Below are 26,028 nucleotides of genomic sequence, written 5' to 3'. Positions count from 1 at the left end.
GCCCTTTCGCCAGTGCAGGAGGATCTGACTCTCGATCACTGGCGCGTTTCACTCGCACGATCGCGCGTGTTTACGCACGGGCCCATTTCCCATGCCCGCTCTTTCATGTCGTCTGCTTTACCCTTTATTCCTTTATTCGAAGGCTGCGTACGGATCCTCGGGTAGCAGTTTCAGCTATCACTAACCTGTAGGCTGGTCAGCAGAGGGGTGCGGAGCACTGGAGAATTTGTTTCAGTGGAATTACCGTCGTGTAGCGTATGTGTAGGCAGCGACCGGGACAGTTATGCTGCTTCGAGGGATATACAGGTAGTCTTCCGACAATTCAAAAATTCTTCTTCTGAAGTAGTATTCTGGCTGCAGTTCATGCCGTTGGCATGCAGAGCATGCGACCGGCGCTCGTATCCCGAAACGAAGGCAGGTCATCGTCTTCGTCTCGCACCTATCCCCTGCTGGACTGCCGTATCATCGCGCCTATTATACAGATCTATCGCGAATTATGATGTTATATCGCCGAGAGCGTCGAAGGTGAACGCAGTCGTGAGTGGACATACACCTGGATGCACTCCGGCGGCCCTGAGTAAGCCATCCTACGTTGCACGTGCTTTGGAACACCGAATCGTCCACGCCGTTTTCGGTTACCTTGGGTGTGTGTGTACTTCATTGACTCGCAAATATCTGCGCACGGTGTTTAGACCATTCCCTTCCAAACTTTGCTTGTTGTGTGACATTTGACTATGGCTATAGGAGGCTGGCTGGGCGGAGGTGCCGAAACGACCCTGCTGCATGCATACCTAGGCTCTTCTGGAGATGCGTCCCGCACGATGATGGGTAGAACGGAACCATCAAATCACTCGAACGGTGAGCGGAAACGCTGCTATCTAGACTCACTGCACAAGGTTCGCCGCAGCAACGCAGCGCGCGGTGCAGGCATGGTGCGTTCGTTGACCGGCTCGCTTAGGGCCATGTGCGCTTCCGCAGTGGCGACGGCACGTTCTTACCTCGAACATCCTTCGGGTCTCGAAGACAGTTCGAGTTACGATCCAGTCGAGGAGCAGCGGCGGACATGACCCCACTGCCGTCGACACCACCATCCGCAGCAAGTCCAGCAAAAGCGGTGTGACGGTGCCGGCGTGAAAGTACCGACGTGTATCGACTACGGTTTCAGACGGAAGTGGTGTTCGACCAGTGCCGCGTGGACGCCCGCTGTGTGTGCCGGTGTTGTGGCTGTGCTGTGCTACATCAACTCACTGGATGGCGAGTTTGTGCATGACGATATGGTGGCGGTGGTGGGGAACCCCGATGTCACCGGTGAGAACAGGCGACACGCGTTGTCGCCGCCGTCGTCGCTCTGGATGAATGATTTCTGGGGTCGACCGATGGCTGATCCCAGGAGCCATAAGTCATACCGGCCGCTCACAGTGCTCAGCTTCAGGTGAGAACATGCCCTTATAAATAGCAGAAGGTAAATCTTAGTTCGAATTAGTGCGATGCTGTTTGGAAAGAATGTGTTTACCCGCCGGGGTGGCTCAGTCAGCTAAGGCGTTGCGCTGCTGAGCACGAGGTCGCGGGATCGAATCCCGGCCCCAGCGGCCGCATTTCGATGGAGGCGAAATGCAAAAACGCCCGTGTGCTTGCGTTGTAGTGCACGTTAAAGAACCCCAGGCGGTCAAAATTAATCCGGAGCCCTCCACTACGGCGTGCCTCATAATCAGAACTGGTTTTGGCATGTAAAACCCGAGAAAGAAGAAGGAAAGAATGTGTTTAGTAGAACAAAGAATCTGCAACGCAGCATTGCTTAAATAGTGAGCATCGTGCGTGCTAAGTGCAAGAAACCAATAAAGTGAACAAAGTCACCCTCTGGCATGCATCAGTGCTTCACGAACTGCTGCTGCTAAATCTGTGCAGTCTTCTGGCGTGTTTGGTGTGTGACATTCGTGGGCTGCTGTCGTAATCACCTTGTTATCGGCTTAAAATGTAGATGGTAAAGTGAAGCAGGCGTTGCACAATTCATTTGCGCACATTATGCTCGCATCACGGAAAGGTGCAAATGAATTAAAGAAGGCGGCGTTTGTAGCATGGTTAGCAGAAGAAGTGCCAGGTAAAAATCTCTATATTATTAGGCGCCTTTTTGAACACTAGAATGAAACGCACAACAATTTACGCCCTGCTGATAGTTAGTAGTTTAGCCTTTCATGGAATCGTATCAAACACAGCTTTATTGGAAACTGGATAATTGAGTGAAATATTACTTTCGCTTATGCATAAGTTCACTACTGGGTTAGCAATATACTCATTGCGTTGTGTATGTAACTGGAAAGCGACGGTAAGAAATGTACATACAGGTGCATTTTCAAATACTATAGTATTGCGCAAAAGTAGGAAGTGCTACCAATGATTGGAAATTTCAACATACAGATTTTTTCCAGAAGGCGATGTTGTCCCCGTTGATGTCTTGCGTTTACATATTGCGTTATAGCAATACTACAATTTTCAGTAAATATTTAGAAGTCGTTTTATTTAGCGGAATTTTGTTGGAGTTCAATTGCATGCAACGAAGAAATCTGAGTATGTGTACTTAGCGACAAGGAATGTTGCCAGAAAACATACTTCATTCGCCGCAGAGAAACCAGATTTGAAGTGTAGAGAAACGCCGCCTTAAAATTTCTGAAGATTCTTGTTCATGCGTGAAGTATATTGTAGTCGAAGTTTGTTGAAAACTGTCATTAAGACAACATAAAATGTGAAGCCTGTAGCTAAACAAGAACAACACTTGCGCTAACTCTGAATGATGACATTTTGGAGCGTAGCACGTTCACTAAGTCTCGAGTCTTTAAAAAGATGTCTTCGTGAAAAAGTTCGGGGGTTAGCAAAGAAAAACTAAGAAAAAAAAAGCTCCTAAAAATGTTTTGGACGTACGATCTGAAATGCTGGAAGAGCTGAATACGCTGATCACGTGCTCCAGAAACGGGAGCAAAAATTGCGGCATCTTATAACTGACAACTGAGCCTATTCCAGGTTTTAAAACATATTGAAGCCCGGTTCTTGTGGTAATTGATGACTATTTTTTAAGTCGTTCGAGGCACTACAACAACATAAGTATCTAACGATTGCGGAAGGATGATCCAACGTGTGCACAGTTGTGAAAAAATAAAGCTATTGAAATATGGGGCAAGTGCCCACCGTGCCATCTATCTTTTCTGCTCAGGCGATGCTCACTGAACCAGCGGTTAGTGCACGAAGTTTAGCCTTACTTACAAGCCCCTCGGTGGAATTACTTTAATGGCCACTAGGTGACACTGATATGCGAAACTTTGAGCTTGTCGTTTTTTTTTTTTAGTTTTGACCCACCCGCAAGTTAAGCCACACAGTTGAAAACTCTGCCCCGGGAACTCGGGAGGCGCGGAGCCTTCCTTCCGATATGAATTGCCAATGCGGCTGCGTTTTCTTCACACGGCCACGTGTGTCGGCTGGCGTTCGATAGGGCGCCTGACCTTTCGCCTTTGTTCTACCAGGTTTTTTTTTTTCGTTGAAGCGAAATAATGCTGAAAGGATGCGGGGGAACTGCTGAAACGCCGTTTGCGCGCGTAATGACCCGCGGCAGCGGGCCAGTCACGCCAGGCAGCTGTCGTAGCGGAACTTTTTCTTTTTGCGCGCCTGGTGGGAAACGTGGCGGGAAAACTGGGAAACTCGCAGAGGCATGTCTTGTTTTTCTTACATCAGCTCGGCGTGCGGCCAGTGGAAGAAAGGCGAGAGGCGAGGAAAAGATGAAGATGCATCACCGACTACCGAATGAAATCACTGGACTTGTTCTGGGACAGAACTTGTTCTGGTATGGACAGTCGGAACCAAAACTATGCGTGACGCGGATCCCTTGCATAAAAGAGAAAGAAAAGAAAAATCAGCTCCCTTGTCGCTTGCAGCCGGTACAACGATAAAACACTACGTTGACCGAGCGCACTATAGTAGAGGCACCAAAAATTGGTCGCATTCCCAGAAAAGTTATAACTCTAAAACTATTCAAGAGCATGTGCCAGTCAATCGTGAAGGTGCGCATATTTGTTAGCACTTATCAACGAAAAGCTTAGTCAATTCGGCCTCAAGATTCCAAGGTGCGTGCCGATGGTTTAAAAAAATTCAGCTTTTTTTGCATTCCTCGTTTCGAAAAAAAATTATTTTGTACAGCTTGTCCATCTGTCACAGCTTGTGTCTCTTTAGAAAAAAATACATTCATACAAGCCTGGTTTGTTAAGGAATTAACCGAAACTTCAGCACTGCTGTTCTTACACGTCTGCGGAGCTACTGCAGGATCTCATTGGATTACTTGACTGGTAAGTTTAGAGGGCTGGAACATGTGAAACAGGCAATCAGATGTGTTCACTATGGTATGCGTTCATGTTTCCATCTCCTTTAATGTCAAGCATGTCATCCCTTCACATTCAAAACGGTGCAAATATAGGAAAATCCGTGCGAGATAATTTCATAGAACTAAAGCGCCTACATTCGGACTATATGATGATGAAAATTCGCATTAGAAAGCCCGCAAATGCTCCTTCCTCCGCAATGTGCTTTTCAGCTTGGAATTTTCTTGTTAATGCACGTTCTTTCAATTGCCCTAAGTATTTGTGCTTTAATCATGCGTCGATTTCGAAATTTGAATTGTCAAATTTCTAACTTGCCCACTGGGAAAGCATAGTATTTTCACTGGAGCAATCGACAGTACCGCAACTATGTCGGCCACTTAGCACAAATTCTTATACTATGCCTTTAGCAGCAAACAATTAAAGTCGAACGAGCTCGCCGGGCAGCAGAAGACGCTGGCTCGCTTAACCCGGGTTGCCAACCATGATGACTCTCAGAGTCTTCACATTCCTTTTGTGCAATAAAAGTTCTTCAATCAGTGAATCATCGCCGACGGGAGTTAAGTGAAGAAGTCGAAACGGTGTCCGGAAGAAGCGCGTGCTACAACCTCCACAGCCTGAGCACGAACATAAGTAGTCGAGCCGTTTACGTTAAACAACAGCATGCATGGATGAAGTCATTGGCACCTAACTATATTAGATGATTTTTATTAAAATGGTAACATATTGAATCTACAAAAAAAACGGAATTGATTTTTTTTCTGATATGCATCTGGAGGCCCTCCAGATGTCAAAGCAATTGACTTTTGTACTTTCTCGCCACTAAACCGAGATTACTTTACAGAGTGCTCGTCTTCCTTTAGTATGTCCAGAAGTATGCAAAAATTGGTGATACAACTCACCCTATGCGTGCTGGCAGATTTCCTGTTTGTTCAAATATAAGAGCACTAAGTTCACAAATATTTCCATTCATAAAGACATTTCGCTGGCCCGCGAGCAATGCTAACAATGCCGTTTGCTGCTACACTGATTTGCTGCCTGCTCTTGTGAACAATGCAGCTTACGACTGCTTGAACTGCTTTGGGGAAAATAGGCGAGATCTTGCACTCAAAAAACCACTAAAGTTATTGCCCGCACGTAAATGCTGCTCGTCATAAGAGGCAACAACAAATAGCGATAAATAATAACTGACCTGCGCACGCTTCCAACTACCACAGAACGGTCTCCACGAAATATGAAAGTCTCTTTACCGCAACAAAAATTTGGTGAAATGATAAAATAAGCTCAATATAAAGCGGGAAGAACGGTGGAGCAGTAGGAAGATAACGCCCAGAAAAATATCACGAAGTGAAAATCAAAGACTGTATGAAAAACCATTCGAATAGCAGGGCAAGTACGGACACTGGCCAGTAGTAATAGCGAACTTGTTAGCGAAGCGAGCGGTCCATTGACAAACAGATCTTACGCTAACAAATACGGCCTCTTGATTATCACACACGCTCTAGATCCACACCATAAATAGCTTGTAGCCGCTCATGTGTACGACAAACATGGCGTATATATGTAACTCTCTGCTATGCTTGGAGATGATGAGAAAGTAAGTGTCAGAAGATATTGCTCGATCAGAACATACCGAAAGACTGTCTTTCTCTCGATAAGAAGAAATCTTTTCGGTCATGAGAGTCTCACAAGCAATAGTTGAACATAAACATTCGCCGTCATATTTGTCTAGGGCTACGCAACAAAGCCCACACTTTCTACGTGGAAATGAAATGTTTTATTATAATACATACACTTGTTCGGAGCTCCCGGCGAAACAGTGCCGACGACATAAAATGTAGCGGCATGTTCTTTGTGTTGCTAAATATAAAGAAGCAATAAAGACATTTTTGCTTGCGCGGGCTATAGTTGGCAGTGATGTAAGTTAGACTGAGCAGGACGATGACTGTTACTGTCTAACACAGTCTAAAGGTTGCTTTTCAGTGACACATTAAAGCACGTGTTCTTGTGGAAGAAAAAAAAAAGGCTTCTTACACTCTTTATGTTCAAAGTGTAGCACGATCAAGTTTAATACGCATATTGTTCTTAGGCACCTCAGCCGCGTTTATTTCGATTTAAACATGGTTACGGGTCGTAAGCAGTATGGAAAATCCGTGTGTTCAGACCGCTACTAAGGAAACGAAGCAGTCGTCTTCTTCGTTTCCTTAGTAGCGGTTCCTCAGACCCTTCTCTCAAAAGCCATGATGTCAGGGGCGTCTAGAAGTGTTTTATCTAGAAAGCAAAATAACGTATCGCCACTCTTGTATCGCCCATTGCCTTAGTGCTTTACGGAACGCCAACAAAGTGAACCACGACAGGCCGCGCTAATGGTGACGCATTGTTTCCTGCGAGTAAGGGTCTAGTGTACCATAAAGTGCTGGATCATTGAGGTAAGTTAGAAAGCGCTCCTGCTCTTTCGGTAAACTTCGCTCGCTTGGAATGATTTTTAGAGTCTTAAGGGCTACAATGAGTCTGCGTGTAAATCGAAAAGCGATACTTCTCAATATCTATAGGATCTGCAAAGGATTACATGGTTTTGTGAAGTCGTTCTTCTCATGTGGAAACGACTTTTACCGCTTTCAAAACCAACTGACAAAATAAATAAAGCACTGCTTTCCTAAGTGGAAAAAGTAGATCGTCGCAGTTTTGTTAAGACGCCTGCTTGTACTCCAATCAGTTTCCTTCTATTTTCTTTTTTTTGCTTTTTTTTACCGTAAGAGTTAAACGTAAGGCTCTCTTGCCAGATTATGTGCTATAGCGTCGTGAACTTTAAACGCGTTACCTCTCCCTTCGGAAAACAGTCAGTACAGGAACCGATTATAGTCGCTTTTTTTTCACTTATAGGAACTAACTAGATGACGTCCAACTTTTCTAATGCAACACAGAACAAAACATTTCGTGTTTTAGCTTCATATCGCCTGCAGCGCAAAATTAGTTTATCCTGCCCTAAGCACTATTCTCTAACTCGTCGTAAATTTGCTCTGGATGTTTTAGTCGGTCGGTCTTTACAAACACAACGTAACGTTAAGGACCCACATACATAGCTAAATATTCCATACTTATTCATAACGCCCGCTAATAGCAATCAATCGTCATCAACAAAAACTATGTAACGAGGTTTATTTTCATGAGCAAGATATCGCTTTATATGAATTAAAATACAATAACATATAATAACAAAAAGGTGTACTTGGAACCGAAAGATCAGAGTTACAGAAAAGGTTTACATTTTTATTAGGTAAGCTGACGCCATTCAATTCAATTTAATCTCACCAATTCAAGTAATTCAGACCAGTACGTGTTAAAGAGTGTTAGACTGTATATATCATTTAGTAAAGATTGTCTTTGGAACACATATAGTGGGATAGCAGTATCAATTGTAGCAACAAAAAGTCTGCAAACGTTATCATTAATTAAGCAAGCAAAAATGATACGCACTGTCTGTGTTTGTTATAGATCCTAGATTAATAATATCAAAGCAGAAAATGATGAAGCGTACTGTTTTAACAATCAATGCGACATAACGGATTCCTTTCAAAACTTGCACCTTGTAAGTTGAGTCCACAAAGCAAGCAACTGTACAGCAAGACACCCGTGAGGAAAAAAACAAGAAGGCAATGATCAGAATACATAGACATTTGTAGCCCCTTTCAAGTGATAAAACAGCCATCCAATTTCTCAGCACCTTCATTCATAGCGGGCGAGAAAAGCTGCAGACTCACAGCATGCTGCACCGTATTACGGAAACAGCGTGTAAAGCCACGCGCACAATGATCGTAGGCCATGGTCGTCGTCTCTTTGATGCTAGGTCTGCGCACTCGCCAACGGCCTCGCGTTAAGCGCGGTTCGTTTCAACCGGTGTGGTTGCCTGTATCCACGGAAAAAACGCGAGAAATGCGTTGAAACGTGCCGCTCCGCTGTGCCTGGTAACGAGCTGGCAGCCGTATGCCCACTCGCTATAATCGCGTATCGTGGTGGATTCTGCGGATTGCATTAGTCACTCGGGAGTACAATGCCAGGTACCCTTTTCACGGAAGTCCGTGCGCAAGTTTATTCATCCGCACCGCGGCTGTCCATTACTGCAGGAACATTTCGTGAACGTGTACGGCCGAAATTGGAAACTGTCTGGAGCACTGACTCACAGCTATAGCAGTGATGAGTAATAAGTTTTCTTTACTTAGGTGGAAGTTTAAAAATATTAGAACTGGGGATATTTAATAAAAAGAAAATTACCAGTACACCAAAAGAACTCGCTCGTGGGCTAGTTGGTACTTTTCTCTCGAGTATTAAGTTTGGGCAGCGCAAGTATATGTACACAGGGCAAGAAGGCGCACAGAACGACGTGGAGAGACGCTGTTGCTGGTTCACAACTGTTTTTGTCCTTTGTCCTGAATTCTGAGCACTTCTGAAGGCTCAGTAACTTCGACGACTGTGGGACTTGGTGACATCCGTGCTGACGGAACCCTTGGCGGTAGGTTGGTGCGTGTTCGCTGCCACATATACTCAATCACTTGAGCTTCCAACTTTTTACGCGCTTTTTACACGCTGCGTAGTGCATACATGGACAATGCCTGTTCACGTCGTTTTGTGCGCCTTCTTGTCCTGTTCCATTTAGCTGCACAAACTTAGTGCCACTACACCACTAAGTAAAACCCAGCATTACTGATACAACAATAACTACTACTACTACTACTGCTGCAATCACTACTACTACTGTCACCACTACTCCTACGAATAAAAGGACCTAATCTCCTCTAAAGTAGTAGTTTACGTCTCAATGGCTAAACGAGTGCTAATTGATTTCCGTTCATGTGTTGTCATAGGCTTTCGCGCCTAATTCGCAGAACGTTGTCAGATTATTGTAATTAGTGCGTACTTTAGGTGATAAGATCAAACGACTTTTTCAAAACATATTGTCTTTTTGGTATTCACTAGTAGAAGTCCGGAATCCAGAATTAACTTACGAAAGATAATTGAAGGTGAATAGTGGGATGTGAATCACTGAAAATTTGTCGTGGAGGTAAAGTAATGACTAGGAATAGTATAAACTGCTTGAAAGTCGTGAAGTGCCGTGCTTATGCATGTACGTGTTCTGGATATACGAGATGAGAAAATGAAATCCGCAGCGGATAGCAACGTTGGACAACAACGTGCATGACCTTTAGTCAGTGCCTAATGTAAAGTGCGGATGACGTCTATTGGATATTACAAATGAGTTTTTATATTCACGTGAATGCAGAAATGATATTACTTGAGAAAATGTATTTACGCCTCTTCTGGGTTAGCGTCTCGATTGGTACAATGAATGGATGGCAAACGATGCAGCTTCCGCATATACCTGTAACATAATGGAAAGCTATTTGAATTTGTGCTCACTTTAGTACAAATACATCGAATACTTTCAGGAGCGCAGAGAAGAAAACAAACACTTATCAGTGCTCACTTTTGATTGCTGTGTAAGCTAGCCCTGAGAAAGACGTGAGAAGGTTCAGTTTAAGCTTTTTTATTCTGTTATGAGCTAGCGAAAATCATGATAATGTGAACAAGAACAGTTGTGAGTAAGCGAAACTGGTGCTCATAGCGATGAACATCGGGAGAGAAGGCAATTTGGCGTGCAAAAGGCCAGCCTTTTGTACCTACGCAGTGGCGCGCCAACGTCTGGTACTTACAGTATATTATATTCCTGGAAGACAAACTTTTGTGCATTTCTGTTTTGAATGCTCTCTACAAAAGACATAAAACAATTAGGTGGCAAAAGACACGTTCTGCATAATCAAATAAAACGTGATATACCGTGTTTTGCAAATATTACAAAATGGCCATTCCCGTGCAACCCCAATATGCTTTTTACTGGGAAGCGAGCAAGTTTCACTATGAGTGTTGACTGCACGCGTAACACTGCACACAACTGTGTCGAACGGATGTCATGGTGCTACCGAGAAGTTTAAACACCTTTTGAGGCGGGCCTTTAACCCCACAGCGTCTATGTGCCAACAGACTATGCCAGACTGCAGATGCGCTTTATTTTTTTTTCCGTTTACCATGCACACCACCGACACAATCACATGCAATAATGCAGGAATTTAAGAGTGCAGTAGCGCCTCCAGTTGCTCTGATAGGCTGACGCCGCGCTTTTGGGAACTTAAGTTTATTTAGAAAACAGACCCAACGTGAAACAATGTAAGTGAAGCTAGCAGCAACATGTGAAAGGCAGGAACGAGAAAAGAAGGACTAAGTCGTAGTGTCTCTCCACCTCCACAATAAATACTGCGTTCTTATCGGTATAAGATTGTCCGCATGTACCTTGGAATGTTTATTCCAACCAATACTGCATGAAACAGTGCAAGACTTATAGGGCGTAATGTTTAGCCAGTCCGAGTCATACAGCCGAAAGAAGATGCGCCTTAAGAACAATGATTGGGTGACGCACTATGATTCACTGATGATTGGTAGCTTATCTATCAAGCAGCACCGACCGAAAAACAGTTAAACAACGTCAATGGTAGGAAAAAGTGAAAGTCAAGGAAGCAACTAAATCAAACAGCTATGTTTTTTTTTCATCACCGGCGGCGCCATGTACGTGAACTCGCAGGTTGACACTCATATCTGTACTGTGACCATATATGACGGGCTCGAACAACGAAGCGCACAGCAAAAGCGCGTTGTCACAATTATCGGTCCGGCCTTGCTTAGACTTGTACGGAATTTAGACTTTCGGCGGCATGAGAAGAAGCAATATACACTCAATACATAAACGCATGTACTCGACACAGTATTCGCCAATTTACAACACATGCAGTGGTGCAAATTAAACCTGATACCAGAGTCAACACCGAGAGAAAATGGGAAAGGAGAAGAGGCCGGAAAGTGAAGCAGAGGAGCGTCAAGATTTTCATATTTAGTCCTGATGTGTGACGAGCACAAGTGGTAATGCAATATTTTCTGCTCTGTTTCATAGCGCGTTGAAGTGGTAGCATAGTTTACTCTGCGTTTCTATATCAACAAATTTATCTACAACTTTGATTCGTATAACAAGCGAAAGCTCTGCCACAGGCATTAGGATACCTTAATAAACGGCGACAGCAGGGACAAACACCTATATAAACATGTGCTCCAAGATCGGGCAAATGCAGCACACAGAGGTTACTCGGAAAAAGAAAGCCATATAAGAGAAGTAAACTGCTTTCAACTGATGACTCTAAGCTACGAGTGTTCCTTTTTACACATGCGCGCATGCAACGAGGCTCCAGTTTCTTATTAGGTTTCTCAGCATTGTTTCTATCGAGCGTCTCCAGAGAATCAATGACGTCGACAGCATGTGCTGCTTTATCCTTGGAGACCTTCGTCTTAGACAGCACTCCGAAGCTCATTAGACGCGCCGCCTTTGTTCCCGGAAGCGGCGCTGAATTTTCTTTTTCTTTTTTTGTCCTCATTCCGCTCTATATCCGTGTTGTCGGCTTATCTCAGCGCTGGATCGCGGCGTTCTTCAGCGACGACTTTCAAAGTGTCACCATACTGTGCCTTCAAGCACTGGCTTCAGTGTCTACGGAATACGTTACTATCTCGAAGTGACCACTCGTCGGCACCGAGGTCCTCTGATTCGTTGCATCTTCAACCGCCCATCGCCTGCCTCATCTCCCTTCTGCTTGAAATACATGTTAACATCACAGACACAGTTGAACGTTGTTTCTCTCTCTCTCTTTCAGAAGCCTTAGACAGTGACGTCAGCTAGCATCCAGAACCTTTTCTTTCCCGCTCACCTTTTTCCGTTTCAGAGCGTGCACTTAGCATTGCATTGCTGCCGTATTTTGTCATTTCTTAACTTTTTCGAATGGCAATAAAACACTCTTCTATTGGCGTGTGATAGCGTATGTACTTGTACACAGTGCATGTTATATATTCATGGGCAAGGCATTGCAACGGTTAATTATCTTGCACACTTCTATGGCGCGTTTCCACTGATGAGCAGTAGCGCTACATGTCGGGTTGTAAGAAAGCAACCGCATCAGCAGTTATTTTATGTTGAAATGTTAGTTGCGTGCCGCAATTTTTTTTAACTGTACTTCTTGACAGCAATAACATTTTCGGTATTGCTAGACAGCTGCACTCATTTCATCAAGGTGTTGCTGTACATGACTTTAGTGACCACTCTGAGGCACCAGCGCAAAGCAGTATATGGTGCAAAGCATTTTGCTGCGCACTAAAAAAAAATAAAGGCGGTTCAGTTGCATGTATAGGAGATATGCGAGATTTCGCAAGTACCATTCCCCAGACATCTAATTTGAACCACACAAGACAGAAATAAATCAGGAGCGCATGAGCTGCTCCCGCGCTCCTTGCACCATCCCAGTTGTACTGCATCCCCGCTGTTTGCTGGCGTATAGCCTTGGCCCAATGATATTGGCAGCAGGAGGTCCGCCATCGACGAGTGACGGGTGACGTAATACTGTGAAACAGCATAGTTCCGGTATATCGCATAATCTGCATATTTTCACCTGTCCATAAACAATATACTGATATTTTCGATACTTGCGACTTCGCCTACCAGCTGGACTCTCCCGTCGCGAAACTACTTTGTCTCACGTGGTAGGGCATCGCATTTACAAACGACTATTCTTTCCTAATAGGGATGACCAACAGTGCGGCGTGCGATTTTTGCGGGTGTGATGAGACTCTAGAGCACATTCTGTGTCCCTGCCCCTCCTTTGACACTCAACGACGTACTCGCCAAACTAAACTCAACCTGTTAGATTTATAACACAGCGCTCTCGAAAGAAAAGGTCCTTGGGCCATGGCCTATATGCACCGTGAATTGCAGGGCCCAGAATGATGGACGCTAGATTATACGAATGCTTGTGACAGCGGAGATTCCTCTGTGACTGACTCTGCGAATGACTGACCATTTTTTCTTTTCTCCCCTTATCTATTCTTTCCCTTACGCCCTCCCCAAGCGTAGGGTAGCCAACCGGGAACGTTCTTGGTTAACCTCCCTATCTTTCCCTCTTCATTTCTCTCTCTCTCTCTCTCTCTGATATTTCACTTTGGTGACTAACTTAGCAGGTGTTGTTGTCTAGCAAATCCGTTTCTCTCAACTTTCCAGCGCTTACCTAAGTTCTGTCCTCTTATCCACAGCAGCCAGGCCGCTTGAAAGCGGCCCGGCCCGGCATAAAACCAAAGCTCTTAAATGATATCAATTGGTGTCACTGATACCGATTTATTGGCACCAATTGGTATATTAACTTATTTAGTTTGGTGCCAGCCGTGAATTCACCGCATTAATACCTGGACACATAAAAACCCCGTCACTGGACAACCGTTTAACCAACTGAGTGAAATGTTTTCCCAGTTGAAGGGAATTTATCATTTTGGGGGCTGTTCAAAGCAAACGTTTGAGGTAGCTGCGAAACTTCCTACGAGATTCTTGCAAGCTTTAATTTTTGTCTAAAAAGAAGGTAGCACGAAGTGGAAAACTTGTAATTCTCTATAAGCTGCATTTATTAGCATCTGTAAAGCCCGAAAACGTAGCATAGTTGTTTAGAATTGATACGAAATGCTCATTGCTTGGTTGGTGTGTTCTAGAAGCGTCATATTAGGAAGTCGTTGGTACAATGCAGAATGTGATGCAAAGCGCCTTCAAACAGACTAGGATGACCGAATGGTTATGTCTGATTTACTGTGGATTTAAATGGGCGGGGGGAGGGGGTAGTGCTCGTAATCTGAAGAACCGCAAATAGCTCAAATTTCCTTCCGAAACTGCTTTAAAATAAACAACCGCAATGGCATTCCTGTGGTACTGACTTTGATTTTTTTTCATACAAAAAAAAAAAATGTCATTCAAATCGTTTCACCAGTTACCAAATGGGAGCCTCTTCCACCTCTCATGCGCAATACGAATAGTAAGGATTCGAGGCAAGCCTTGCTCCTAAACATGCCCTCACTATTTCACATCGACCAAGCCGCCAGTCTACCACATATACGCGTTGAGCAGGAAAAAAAAAAAAAACTTTTTCAGGTCGGCATTATTCACCGAGCTTGCATGCGGCATTCGCCGTGCTCTGCTATACGAGATTCCAAAGCGCAGTTTCTCTTCAATTTACACGAGCTTTGATGACTTCAATTCGTATACCTCTTGCCGTGTGTGCAAACCAGTGACCCGCGATCACCGAGTCCAGCTTGCATGCCTCGGTGCTACGCGTATGAAGTACCGCTACGGTACTCCTTCTTTGAGAATCTGACGTATCTGGCGCGAGCTGTGTGTTTTGATGCAAAGAATCACTGCATGCTCTTTACCTTCAATGCACGCAGCCAGAAGCACAGTCCAATAATTTTATGGACTCCGTTTGGAGAGCGCCCGTTTATGCGTATGCCTTACGATTTAAACAACGCAGAAGGTCAATTACAAAAACAAAGTAGGAGACTATGTGTTGTCCACAGGCTTTTCCTGCACAGTTTTCCTTACTTTCGTGTTTGCGTTTTACCTGCGACAGCTCTACACAACGTCTATAGAAAAGTGTGGACAGGTGCGCCTCCTTGATTCGGTATTGACCCATCGACTTATCATTGGTTAACTTCAGGAGAATGAGGATGATAGAGGAACGGTAAGAAAGTCAAGTAGACTCACGTCTGGTTTGCTACCCTACACAGGGGTAAGGGGGTTAAGAGATGAAAAGAAACAAGAAAATGGGAAGGTAGAAGACAGTAGCAGTACGAACACTTGGAGTGGCCCATCACTCCTACAATCTATCACTGAGGAAGTCAATTAAGAAAAGATCTGAGATAACAACCACAATGCTATCTAAGTTTTTGAAGTATTGGGCTATATAGATAGGTGAAAAGTACTTTGTTAGGTTTTTGCAGGATGTCTGCATCGATATTAGCCGACAGAAAGTGAACGGTCGCATGTCCACGGATAGTTTAAAATACTCTTTGCACTTCTCGAAAAAAAAAACGCATCTGAAGTTTTCATATACTACAATTTTAACCTCGTTTCACGTTAGGTCAATTAACTAAGCGGAAAAGTTTTGCAAATATGTTCCACGTAGTTGCTAGACGCTGTGTGAAACGAGAATAAGACGACCTGCTTAGGTAAACCTATGTGGAAGTATAGCAAAAGGAATCTACAGTAACAGTGACAAGAAGATCAACCGAAGAAAGAGTCGACGCTCAAAGATATTCGTTCCGCTTAGGTTTCACTTCTCAAGTGGGACCTTATCGCAAACACGTTACACTCACACAGTGGAGCCTACGTGGAACTAGATTTAGAGTGCATACATCAATAAATTGTTGTCGAGGGTTAGGCGCTCGGCGCCGTCTACGTGCACCGCCTAAGGCAAATTGCCTCTATCCCCGCACTGTGGCAGGCCCGCCGCAAAATAAAGAAAATTGTGGCAAGCAGGAGTGAAACACTCGAATACTGGGTAGTAATAAAATTATACGTCGCGTCACTGTTGACAAGCGGCACTTTCACGGCGAAAATAAATTTCGCCCACGAGGATGGCTGGGCTGCGCCGCTCCCCTAATATGCATATGCAAATACGAGGTAGCCTGCATTCGCAGAGAAAGCGTGCGAACGCAAGAAAGCGTGTGCGGAAAATACTATTAGTACGCGGAAAGTAGCCCTTCGATAAGCCTTGTTTACTAAAATACTGATTTCGTAATTTAGCTACATCGCATCACGCCGTACGCATAGGTGATATATATATTTTCTTGCGGGGAAAGATTTGGCTGCATGATGTTTGTACGTTATTTTTGTTATATTTTACTTCATAGCCGTATACCTACAATATTGAAGCAGCACCGCATATAATAAAGTTGCGTCGTTCAGTGCCTGCTGTGATGACAGAGGAGTATACGGAACATGGAGAGTATGCCCGCCGTGTTGATTCGATTGCTATGGCGTTCTCCTTCTGACCAATGGGAGCTGGTCTTATTCCCAGCGGACATGCCGAAAACACTCGCGGACTTAAATGTATACTTTAAAGGCGCGTTCAATAACCCCGGGTGGTAAACAATTATCCGGAGCTCTGCAATACGGCATCCTTCGTAACCTGATGAGCTGTTTCGGGACGTTAAAACGCAAAATTTAGTTATTCGAAATGTGGACGGTTTAATGGTTTTCTCCATGTGCAGCCTTTTGGAAAATATCATTGCGAAGTAAAAACTTTCAAGCCAACCTGCATATATTTATACCATCATTCACACGCGCCAAGAATGCTCATCTCGCATTTGACGGGATATATTTGTCCTTGATGATGTGCGTGTCGATGCCTGCCGCACACTTCAGAGGCTGGGAGTAATTGCTGTTGAAAAGAACTTATGGATGTAAAACTACCCTACCTGTTGCTTGAACTTGAATTGAACTGCAGGGATTCAAAGGGCTACGCTGAGCTCGTTTATCTTACCGGAAACCTTGTACAGCGAAGCTGATGGGCAACTGTCTGATCAGTTGGGACCATATTAACCTGAAATCCGGATGGAGCCATTTAATAAATGCGAAGCATTTCTTGGCGAACATTTGCTACTTTGACAGTATCTATCTATCTATCTATCTATCTATCTATCTATCTATCTATCTATCTATCTATCTATCTATATCTATCTATCTATCTATCTATCTATCTATCTATCTATCTATCTATGTCTATCTATCTATCTAGCCACCTACGACTTTGTGCTCTCATGGTAGTTTCGTTAACTTGGTATGTACCAAAATTGGCATAATATGACAAGAGTATATGACGAACATAAATAATATGTCATGACATGCGTGTCATGTAGGTCAGGGAACAGCTGCCGACGTCTTGGTACTCTCATGGTCGTTTCGTTAACTTGGTAGGTACCAAAATTAGCATAGTATGATAGGAGTGTATGAAGAACATTAGTGATAGGTCATGACATAAATGTCATGACATGCGTGTCACGTAGGTCATGACAATGACCCAGCGAAAAAGATAAACACTCAAATACCACTGAGATGGGTTAGCACGTGGGTACTAAGTAAAGGAAACACTAAAGGATGATGGTAGACATCATTGTCATTAGCATTTCTCAGCAGAAATGACAATGACTCAGCGAAAAAGATTAGCACTCAAAAACCACTGAAATGGGTTCTGACGTGGGTACAAAGTGAAGGAAACACTAGAGGAGGATGGTAGAAGTCATACTCATGACCATGACTAGTAAAAAATGACAATGACTCAGGGAAAAAAGATTAACTCAAAAACCACTGGAATGGGTTCGGACGTAGGTACTAAGTGAAGTAAACACTAAGGGATGCTAGTAGAAGTCATAGTCATGAGCATGACTCAGCATAAATGACAATGACTCAGCGAAAAAAGATTAACACTCAAAAACCAATGGAATGGGTTCGGATCGGGTACTAGGTGAAGGAAAAGGCTAAGGTTGTTGGTCGAAGTCATAGTCATGACCGTGACTGAGCAACAATGACAATGACTCAACGAAAAAACATTAACACTCAAAAACCGTAGGAATAGGTTCAGACGTCGGCACTAAATGAAGGAAACACTAAAGGATGGTGGTGGAACTCATAGTCATAAGCATGCAAAACGCTTTCATCTTAAGGTCTGTTAGGTGTAGCTAAGGGGGCTCCTGATGACTCATGACATGAACGTCATGACATGCGTGTCATGTAGGTCATGAAAGAGCCGCCATGCTTGGTGCTCTCATGGTCGTTTCGTTAACTTGTTAGGCTCCCCGCACACTGCTTCGCATAACATGGGTTCCCACAGGGCGTGGGATCTGCCGGCTTTTTTTTCATTGGGGATTGGCATCAGTTGTTTACAGCAGCAGTAATATATATACAAATAAGAAGCGACGATTTGCGGTGCTTTTCTGCTTGCAATGCAGCCTTCAGTGCCTTCTTGTCACTGATGACGAAGTCAAGTTAATTGACGTTTCGGCCCCTTTACGGATTCATTACTTCCAATGGCTATGTATCAGTTCGAGTACAATGGGTTGAGTAATTGGCTTGGTTATTTTCTACTGGGTTGACATGCAATCTATTCTGTTAATCATATTCATCTGTTGAAAATAAATATCGGTCGCAGGTGGTGTTTAAATATTTCAACAACGCGAAAGCCTCTCGTCCGATTAGACAGATATACACCAGCCGAAAGACCCAACAGGATTAGTTTGTCCTAAAGGCCAAAGTTATCGGAATTGCTTTATAGGAGGCAGTGCTCTTCTCGTGTCGTAAATTTCTGGATGCTGACAAAAACACAAAATATATTGCAATAAATCAACCCTACCAATTGATTTAGTCCTAAAGTGATGGTTATTTCCCGCGTAAACGGAACCCTTAGTTTTGCGACGAAGGCATTACCATAGCGACGATAGAAACATTTGCTGTACGGATCAGGTAAGGGGATGGCGAAAGTTCTTGCGGCCGTTTTCGGACATGAACTGACGCCTTCTTTTCAATCAAATGTTCGTGTAAAGCGACGGTCCCAAGTAAATACTGTCTTGCCGTGTCGTCAAAACAGTTCCGGTGCCAGTGAACTTCTGCAACGGTCGACAAGCGTTCCGACAAAAACAACAAACAATCACTATCTAAATATATTAGAATCACACTTTGCTTTTTTTGCAGCTTTAGCAACTTTCGCCGCACGCGACTTAATAGAAAATCGATAGACGAAAAATCAAGGCGTGGTGCTCAGCGCCTATTTTTGGAGCGGTAAGCCTTTTTGTTGTTTGTCTATAGGTGCCTCATTATCGCGCTTGTTTGTTTTCGCTTCACTTCATGTTTCGGCGCTCTCTGGCAAAGTCGACGCTTACATTTTCACGATGGGTGTTGCTTCCAAAACGAAATATCTGCGTGGAGTTGTACGCGCACTTTTTTACGCCGCGATGTCCTCGGGCTTGAGTGATGGTGAGCCCGCTTGCGTTGACGACGTCGGGACGTACTTAATGCTTCCGAGTGGGACAATCGGCCTTACATCCCTTATCGTAAGTCACGAGTTGATGGCCGACGAAAAATCAACAGCAGCGCAAGGCACTTTTATCGCGATGCGACCGGAAACGCGCTCTGGCGCTCTCCATCAAAGGATAGCGCCAGGCATTACCCGAGGCGTTATTTCTTTCCTTACCTGAAAGAAGCTTAAAGCTTTTTCAGTTGAGAAGATCATCGTCACTGCCGATGCACTGCTTCGAGGCATCACTCCTATGGAATGTTCGCGCACTCCCGCAGACGCGGTCGCGCGACATTTAGGATATCTTCATTTCTCTCAAAGATAACAAATTCAGGCGGGCTAACTTAGCAGTTGCGTTTTACGTGCCGCTGAAAGTGACGTCCTTCAAGAAGGCCATATAAGAGGCTTTGCTGGATTTCTGCTATGACGCCTGCCTTGGCATTATCATAACTGTATAACTACGTTGTCATCACGGACGCCTTCTATAATTTAGGCGCCACACAACGAGACTCCAGAAGGTTCTATGTGTTCACAGCCACTAATATTTTCTATCCGTTTGACGGTGCAAATACTCGCGGCAAACGGTTGCGGTTATTCCTTATGTACACCCGTGAGCAAAAGTATACGGACCAGGGATCGCACGATAAAGCCGATTTTTTCAACTGCCTGCGAATGCAACTTGAATGAGGACTGCAGTCCAAACAAGGCATTGCGAACTTTCCAGTGTACTCGTCAATAAATCCAATGCCTTGTTTGGACTGCAGTCCTCAGTTTGAAGTTGCATTCGCAGGCAGTTGAAAAAATCGGCTTTATCGTCAAAATATCGGTGCAAATACTTTAGTTAAGTGGTTAGTGTAGTATCATTCCCTACGTATTTTGAGTAACAAGCCTTTTTTATCGGTATTTTAATGCTGAAATTGTAAGTGCCAAATTAATGCTTAAATAGCAGCATGTGAACGTCGTGTGACACCTCGCGAATATATCTATAACTAAAACCACGTTGACGTTGCAAGGTGTTCGTTGTAACGGCAGCCGTCAAAATATCGAATTTTCAGTAACGTTAAGTACACAATATAATATTCCTTGGTTAGGAGCGGAAGCAAACGAAAACGAAGCGGGATAACACGGCTGTCATAAAAGTAAAATGTCAATTGGAATGTCCAGAGACAGTTGGCTTAAAGATGGTGGGGAAAACTCTGTTCCATATAGGATTGATCCAAAAATAGAATTCAATATTCGAGTAACGAGTAGTCATTCTGTCGAAACAGCAGTGCACAGATTACGTTTAAGCACTGCGTATTCAAAGCTTTCTTTTTTTTATATAAATTGCGACTCTTTTAAGACTCTCTTGTGCACTTGCACTTTTCACAGCACTGTGTGTGTCTTTTAGTGTACGAGAAGACGAAACAGCACTGAACAACAGGACGAAGGGAGAGCACAGACACGCTGACTAACAACCAGGCGCTGACTAACAACCATGTGTTTATTGCTTCAGTCGTCGTACATAAGTAGACAGCCACTATCACAAGGAGCACGCGCACAATCTAACTTCAAACTAGCAACTCAGGTAGGATATCTCCCTCGAAAGAAGGGAAATGGAGGGTAGGCTTACACATGCCTCTCCTCTACTGTGGATGTGATAGGCCTCTGGCACAAGACGAGCACGTTCATCCCGGTGCGTTGATAAGAAAATCAGATTTACGAAATACGGTTCGCAGCAGCATTCAATGCAATGCAGTGACAGTTGACTATCAGTGGCCTTCTTTTTAACTTGGTTCGCGTGCTCACCCATGCGTACATTAACGCACCGGCCAGTTTGACCAATATAGAAACTCCCACAAGACATGGGGATCTTGTAAACAACGGATTCACAACATTTTTATAAAAAAAGGGTTCCTATGCTTCTTGCAACGTATTGTGGCCTTGGTCTCACGATTGACCTGTCGACACATGCTACCTAGCTTGTTTCGGGCTGTGAACAGCAACCTAACACCTGCTCTGCTGACTACTTTTGTGAGGTTATGGGTAACCTTATGTACATAATGAATAACTGCCACCGTTTGCCGCGAGTCGACCTCATACTGGGCTGTTGTCAGGAGCTTGTTTTTTGACCCCGTTACGTGGCTTTCGGCTATGCTGGATAATAGCATTTCAAGGAATCCCGCAAGCTTCAACCGCGATACTTGCGATTGAAAGCTAGCCTGTACTTGGTGGTAACAAGACCTTACAAGTGCCGTCTTCATGCAAGCTTTCGCAATGCTTCGCTTCAAAATCTTGGAGTGTGCAGAGGAAAAGGGAAGGAGACCCTTGCGCGACCATGGAGCATAGCCCCATCAAACATGGTTTTCTGAGAACAAGAGTTCCAAGTCTAAGAAGCGTAATTTGTTGTCTGACGGATTCTCCGTGGTCAATTCAAAAGAACTTAATTCAGTGCGAAATACGTCAAAAATTATGGCAGCAGCAGGCTGAGTGTAAAAAGGTTTAGCGCTGTAAAATATTAAAAAGTCATCGACGTATCGCATCACCTTTACTGTGTTCGTCTGGCTGAGCTTCCTTGCAAGATTGCGGTCACAGCTGGCCAGTAAAACGTCACTTAGAACAGGGGTGATGCATGAGCCGATGCACACACCTTTTCTTTGTATTAATACTTCATAGTCATACTGACGAAAGTGGATTGCATATAAAATTTTAGAAGCTCTAAAGGCCTGCCAGCATTGATCCCACATTCATTCTGAAACCTATAGTTACACCTAATTTGTCAATGCAGTTGCCAACTTCCGCACAGACCACCTCTTGAGGTAAGGAGTAACGTAAGTCCTTGATGTCCACGGAAAAGGCACGCGCACCCATTGCAGGCTTCAGAATGCATGTGGGATCCATGTTGACAGCTTTTAGGAGCTTCTAAAGGGCCGAGTCGCCATGATACAAATTGATCTTGAATAGGTTTTCGATCGAGTCGTTCAGGATATCATTTTCTTGCTTTTACAACAAGTTAATGCCAGTCCAGTGATAACAGATGGAGTGAGAATGGTGTACAAAGATTTCACTGGAAAATTAATAATTCATAGAAAATTAAGCGCCAGTATAAAAGGAGTCATCAGTAAAACAAGGATGCTGCTTGTCGCCTCTTCTATTTGCTTTGTGTTTAGAGCCATTTCCTTTGAAAATAATTAGAAGCCAATCTATTCTTAGGGTTATTTAATCAGGAATTGAAACGAGTTCTGCCTTATGCGGATGACGTGGCAATTTCTTGCGCAGATACAGAGATTGTGCATAAAACTATGAAAGACATTGTTCTTTTTGCGCCGCAACTGCAAGTGCTGTCCGCTGGACTAAGTGCGTAGGCTTATGGCACGGCAGCTTGCAAGACACCCGGCTATTTTTCTAACATGAACTGGAGCGTTATCCTTGGAAAATACCTTGGGGTGACATTTAAACATTACCGTGACAGTGCACAGTATTGGATAGAAGGAATATAAAGAGTTAAAGACTATACAGAAAAATGGGGCGGGCTAGCTCTTGCCCGAAAAATGGGGCGGGCTAGCACACACTAGCTCTTTTCAAGAGCTAGTGTGTGCAACTTTTTAGATACATGAGTGTATTATGCACTACAAGTGTTACGCATGGCAAGAGTTTCGGTGCAGAAATTTCATAGAGTGTTTGCAATATATATATGAGGATCCACATGGGAAAGAACTAGTCGGTGTAACTTCTTCCATTCGTTGAATAATGGGGGAGTGGGGCTAACACGTTTGTTTTTGCAACAGATCGTTAGTAGGTTATTTTTCTTACGGGACCAACGTGATACATTTCTGCGCACTGTTATTCAAGTGAGATTAAGTTCTTCCTTTTCTGAGGGGGTTGTCTCATCAGGCAGTTATGTCCTTTTCTTTACTGGAAGCACATTTTTCGAATGAATGTTTGTCTTCTGTGACGCCAAAGAAACTCTATCGGCATCTTGTTGATGCTTTCTTACCGGTTCCTCTATACCGCACGATGTATAACTTAGGACCTTAACGAATGTGTTCAAACGTGTGAAAAAAAAATGCCGCCTAGACCTCCAGTGAAAACCTTCTTTTCCTAATTGCATTCTCGCAAACTCCCTGTGAAGCCATGGCTACAAAGTAAGGGCTTCTTTGTTCCGTGTTCTGTTAACTGCATCATATGTAACATATCTGAAACTCTCGAGCACATCTTCTTGGATTGCCATGACTCCGTTTTCTTGTGGGACGTTCTCTAACACTGAAAAAAGAACTGCCGATAAGCCCTTTCGGTATACGTTTCTTGCCACGCGCAGACACAGGCGGAGTGCCGGCTGACATGATAATGCTTTTGTGTATGAACACCGTGTGGAAAACACGCATGGATGTCAGGAATGCCCATGCAGATGCAAGGTCTGCGAGGCAACACCTAATTGAAAGTGTCATGTACAAGCGTGATGCCCTGAAGCACGTGGCTGAACCGTCAGAGTGGTTTCAGGAGCTTGGCGCATTGTTGTCTGTGGTGGCCTTTTTGAAGGCCTTTAAAACTAGTACAATCTAGCCAAATGATGTAAAAATACTGTGTAGCACCAAGTGACCTGCTTTGTATTTGTACGTGTGTACGTACTGTTGCGAAGAAGGTAATAAATAAAATAAGAAAAGCGTCCGTGGCGCATTGGTTTCAATATTGGACGTATGTACTATAGGTCCTGTGTTGTAATCCTGCCATTGGACATGTTTAATAATGGTTACTTTATTATTTATTACACAGTACTTCGTTGAAAATGACGAGTTTACAAAGTGACGAAGCCGTTTACACTTGGTTCTTTATTCTATGTCTACACCGCGTTGGAATATCCGCTGCGCTGTGACTACCGAAGCGCTCCCTGTGGGCGCTCGTTATGTGTCACGATGCAGTTATTCGCTTCACCGCTCCTAGATGGCATCTGTTAGATGCGTTGCCGGAAGTCATTCGTGAAACTTGGCATAAAACGCTTTCATGTTAAAAAAGATATCTACAATGAAAAGATTAATTTCCAGACTTTTCAACGAAGCGCTATGTCCTGTTCATGGACTTACCCTTAGTGTGAACGGAGTGCGTAAAGCCGACTGGGTAGAATATATTTTACGAAGCACAGATACTGGAAGCTGTCCCCGCACGTATAAGCAGTCGTTACAAACACCACGCAGTTCAAGATCGGCCAGACTAGTGAGGCTACTCTAGCCCCATGGTAACAAAATCTACTGCGTCCATCGCCACTAGATGGATTGGCAAACCTGACGTAGTCTTCAGCGATCAGTTCAAACGTCAAAATATCAAGAATTATTTATTCTGTTTTTGTTTGTATGACCGTTGAAATGTGTTTTCACATATTTCCCCCGTATTCATCCGTTGAAATTACTTTCTTTATAGTGCTTTCCGCGTGGTATACCTATGACTTTTTTTCGACAGGATACGAAAAAGGTGCTAGGTGGTTCTGGCGCGTACGTTGCAATACTTATCATTATCTGCGCAATGCCATGAAACCCCCCTGTGAATTGTTTTTATTCACGCAGTGCAGTTTAAAGAAACGACGCTACGCACCTCTTCCTTTGTACTAACTGGTGCGCTTAGAAAACAGCCTGAGCAGTTCCTAGTCGAAAGGAAAATTATTTTACCAAGAAGACCGCTGTATTCTAAGACGAAGACAGTGCGGAATTTTCCCGGTCTTAACAAAAATTTTGAAATTGTGTTTTACGTGCTCGGTGAACTTCTATATTTTGAGGGACAATAAAACAAATTGTTCAGTCTTCATCTGCGCTGCCATGTGAACGATTCAGGTCTCGTACCGCGTACCTGCCCCCGGCTGTTCAAGAGACTTCACTAAATCGACCATCGTATTTGCAAAGCACTGTCGACAGCACGTCTGCAAATCCCGCGCTTTACTGTATCGATCGAACATCAGCGCGGTGCTCCAAATGCTACTTCACTGCACCAGAGGACTAGTCCTGTCAACATACCAGCATTACGCCCAATGCAATTACTCGATGAAGGTCTTCGAAAGAATTCTGTGACCGTAACAGAGGTAGAGTAAATAGTGTTGGACGGGACAGCCTCAACAAACACGGGTCTTTTGAAAGAGCACGCATACGCAGTAGTAGCCTGCAGCGTGGTTCCTCTCGCTTTCTGTATATATAGATGCGAGTTCTTGGCCTTTCAATTCGCGCGTCACGTACCGCTTTATCCTGACGTACACTTTGAGATGCTTCAGGAAACAGCGCGCTTGCGTTTAGCATTCGCAATCCATTCTCTTCAGCTTTGTATATACGCGCAACTTCTGGAGCTGCGTCCACATTGTTGTCCGACTGTTTGAGCGCCCTATTGGCCGACCGGACGCGTCTCTCTGTCGGTCTGTTCTCGCAGCCACGTTACAGCGCTCCATTTGCAATTCCTGTCACGACAAGAACCTTTGTATGCACGGTTTTCCACCGCTCTCTGCTGCTCGCTACCGCTGCTCGAATGCAAGCAAGAAAAATAAAGTAGAACTAAAACAAAGGAGAAGCAGTGGAATCGTTTTAGTTTATCTTTCTGTTGTAAACACGCCCGCACGACTATATAAGCGCTAATGCGTGCCGGACTACATGCTCACGAATTGCGAAGCGAGATATAATAAAACGTGCATTGAAACGGTCTGCAATTTTAACGAACCGCTGCTGCTTTGACGTTTTCATCTAGCCTTATTT

General features: G+C 44.0%; 1 protein-coding gene across 1 annotated transcript in view; it reads left to right on the top strand.

The window, feature by feature from the left end:
* Positions 1-26,028, top strand: part of LOC119432595 (protein O-mannosyl-transferase TMTC1-like) — a 116,646-nt gene that overhangs the window by 32,627 nt on the left and 57,991 nt on the right.

This window comes from Dermacentor silvarum, chromosome 11 (genome assembly GCF_013339745.2).
Source record: "Dermacentor silvarum isolate Dsil-2018 chromosome 11, BIME_Dsil_1.4, whole genome shotgun sequence".
NCBI classification, from domain to species: Eukaryota; Metazoa; Arthropoda; class Arachnida; order Ixodida; family Ixodidae; genus Dermacentor; species Dermacentor silvarum.
The sequence above is the reverse complement of the archived record's forward strand: the minus strand, read 5'-3'. Positions and strand labels throughout refer to the sequence as shown.